This window comes from Limulus polyphemus, unplaced genomic scaffold (assembly GCF_000517525.1).
Source record: "Limulus polyphemus unplaced genomic scaffold, Limulus_polyphemus-2.1.2 Scaffold2998, whole genome shotgun sequence".
Taxonomy (NCBI): Eukaryota; Metazoa; Arthropoda; class Merostomata; order Xiphosura; family Limulidae; genus Limulus; species Limulus polyphemus.
This window is the reverse complement of record NW_013668608.1, coordinates 11,589-15,526: the sequence shown is the minus strand read 5'-3', so window position 1 is coordinate 15,526 and position 3,938 is coordinate 11,589.

Sequence of the window (3,938 nt, the reverse complement as noted above, 5' to 3'; positions counted from 1 at the left end):
TGTAGAAATATCCTGTTCCTTCATGAATGCTCTAGCGTTTACTAGATATGTCTTAGTTTTGTATATATATAAGACGGTCACAACGTGACGGGAACAATGATGAGTAATTGAACTGCAGTCAGAGATAATATTGTTGACTCGAGCACGAGCACATGAGACGTTCGTTGAGAAATATAGCGTTTGTTATGGAGCGACTGTTGAAATTAGGTGTATCGCAAAGTTGTATTCAGAGAGAATAAACCAGTTTTATTTAAAAAAGGACTTGTGTCGCTAAAGTTTCGTCGGAACGAAGTTACGGAAAATTAACGAACGAACGGAGACGTAACAAATTGGTGTCAGAGAGTGGGACAAAAAAAATGGAAACGAGAAGCGGCAAATCAAGCTACAGCCTAGCAGACTTGATGGCAGCAATACAAGAACATCAAAAGAAACAAGAAGAACGAGAAGAGAAACAAGAAGAGAAACAAGAAAAGAAACAAGAAGAACGAAAAAAGAAATTACAACAGTTGTTGGAGGAAAAAGAAAAGAAACAAGAAGAACGAGAAGAGAAATTACAACAGTTGTTGGAAGAAAAAGAAAAGAAACAAGAAGAAAGATTACAGCAGTGGCAAGAAAACCTACAACAATGGCAGTTCGAACAGCAAAATAAACAAGAGAGATTACAGCAGTTGCTGGAGGAAAAAGAAAAGAAACAAGAAGAAAATTAACTAACGAACGGAGACATAACAATATATTAGGAACTGATATATGGCTTGTTTTAACTATAGGAAGAGCTTAAAAACTGATGGTGGTCACTTTATTACCTTAAACAGTTTCTAAGAAACTATAGAGTAGACGTGAATGTTTGGAAAAGGTCGCAGTATTCTGTAAAACATTTTAGACCCATATTTGTCAACAACAAGATTATTTAACTTGCCGCAAAATTGATCTTAGTGTTCAAAATTCGGTAGGAGAAACTTTGTTTGTAAAAAATTAAAGTGACTTTACGAGCTCTGTCAACGAAATCTTGTAACGTTAAACAAATTCTATTGTATTTAAAAATCTGTGACAGTAAACGTTGTTAGTTAACTTGTTTGGAGTATTTGTATTTGGAAATGGAAAGTTTATGAATTCAAAGTTGACTGTTTTATTAAAAACTGTGAAGTTAATTGTGTGGTTAACGATGCTAATATCTACCACCAGGTGATGGGCTTTGTTTTTGGTGGTTTTATTTTCACGGCGAGTTCTTGTGGATAAGTCTGTTTGGAAACCTTGACAAGTCGGTAAGAAAATATCAATATATATCTACAATTTATATGTATAGTTTTTTATAGCCTTTTTTACTAAGATATAAGTGGCCGAACGCAGCCCAAAGGTTAGGGTTCCGGGTTATGGTGATGCGGGTCCGTTATTCGTGTCCCGCTACTGCTTAAACAAACCTCGCATCAGGCCTTGAATGTGTTATAAGGGTGACGGTCAAATAATACTATTCGATCAGACCAGAGTAGCCCAAAAGTTGGTGGTGGATGCTGTTGCCTAGCTCCCTTCCGTCTAGTCTATCAGTTCAAATTGAAAGACAACTAGCGCAGATAGCCTTTCAGTGTCTTTGTTCTAATATCCGAAAAAGAGGTGAACAAATTAACTAAAGATCTATTATAATTCAAGCTCAAATACATATAAATCTATAACATGTGGGTTGAAGGTACCTCCCATAGGTGTTGTTTGCAATGGTTGGAAGACATGTTGGTCGTGTTCTAAGGGTGTTTCCAGTTAGAAAATACGCAACTTGTAATAAATAGTTTATTGTTGTTTGAATTTTGCGCAGACCTAAACGAGGATATCTGCGCTAGCCGTCCCTAATTTAGTAGTGTAAGACTAGAGGGAAGGCAGCTAGTCATCACCACCCACCGCCAATTCTTGGGCTACTTTTTTACCAACGAATAGTGGGAATGGGATTAACCGTCACATTATAACGCCCCCACGGCTGAAAGGGCGAGCATATTTGGTAGGACGGGATTCGAGCCCGCGATCCTCAGATTGCGAGTCGAGCGCCCTAACCACCTGGCCATGCCGGTCCAATAGTGTATTGAGAAACAATGGTAATATTTATGAGTGACATTGTCGTAGAAACATCTTTGTTTCCTTACGTAAAATTTTTATTTACTATGATTCTTAAAAGATTGGCGATGAAAGACTTTTTAATTTCATCAGTAAAAAGATTAGTGTAAAGGTTATTGAAATTAAAAGCTTATATTAGTTTAGCTGTGTGTCTGAGTGTATATATTTTGTATACATTATGTTATTCATTCACGTGTCTGAACTCTTTAGTTGCTGCATATTTAATTCTTGCAAATCTGCTGAAAACGAAGCAGTATATATTGTTATATGCTTTTCCACATGTTATATTCTATCAATATAACTAAAGCAGAACAGCCCTCTCTGTGTGTGATTTTCATATTTACAATTTTTAGACCAGATCATCCCCCTCCCTTTGTCAGCCCTCGTGTCCCCGTTTATGTTCGTCGTACTGTTTCATAGATCTCTGCTTAACATCAAAGGCACTCTTAGGGATCTCTTGGGAAGGGTCAGAGGAGGGATTTGAGATCCGACCCCCACTTCACTCCCCGCCTTCGTGTCCGCCTTTCACGAATATATTTTTCACCGATGTAAACTGAACTTGGTATGCACACGCCTATAAATATAGCCAACGCGACACGCCAAGTTTGCTATAGTCAGTGTGCTATAAACTTCGGAAGCTATAACTGTGATTGTTATAACGCTTATCAATTGGTAAACTTCAGATATTTGACAAGGAGCATTTACAAAGTTCGAACATTTCAACTCATTTAATTTCAGTGGATTCTCATCGGACATTAGTGTTTTTACGAAAACAATACATAACGTCACGGTGGAAAACCCGACGTGTGTGGCTGGTAAATAACAAAGGACAAAGCTAGCTAGCTTCCCATTAAGTGAATTATACCTACGTCAACTAGCAATCAACTCACTCATTGTGAACCCTCAATAAGTTGTTGTTGTTTGTAGTTATGCACAAAGCTACACAATGGGCTATCTGTGCTCTGCCCACCACGGGTATCTAAACCTGGTTTCTAGCGTTGTAAGTCTGCAGAAATAACACTGTGCCAGGGGGGGGGGGGCTCGATAAAATATCGAAGAAGTTCCAGACTAGTACAATTTTACTACTAAATTTAAATTTATCAATTAACTCAGTTTCAGATTATTTGAAATTCTCATATGTAAAATTATATTAATCTATATCAAACTTGGGATGCTCCTTTAAGGCACTCTGGAGTGAAATATGGGGGTTTGGCATTTGTACTGACCACCCACCACCCCTCTATGTTACTCCCTGGGGAAGATTTGTTAATGTTGTTTTACTGTTTATAAGATGCACAAGGGATTGTCTACGCTTTGTCTTCCATGGGGAATCGAGCACCGGATTCTAGAGTTGTAGATCTGTGTACTTTCTGCTTAACCACCGAGGGACTTTTGGGAACAAGAAGAAAAACTGTTCAGTTATCGAAACATCAGAATAATATTTTCTTCTGACGTTTCCACTAGTTGGCATAACACATGTTACTTCTTATGCCCAGAGTGCAGATAGTCCACTGTATAGCTTTGGACTCAACAATAGCAAACAAAACGTCTCCTTCTGATACGTATATATCTTGAGCAAGGAATCTAACATAACAATAGGTAGGCAAACAACGATTTATAAACATAAGGAAGAGTTTTATTGATGGTTGAACATACTACATGTTTGGACAGAACATTGGTCTATCTTCTTCAGGTACTCAGTACTAAGCAATACAAGGTATATATATCATTAAAAAGACAAAAGATACAGGCATTAAACGCCACGGAAATGGTGTCAGCAAGTAACAGGATATAGGTATAGGTCAAGTCTGGTCAAGTGTATTTAAGTATTTGTGGAATGC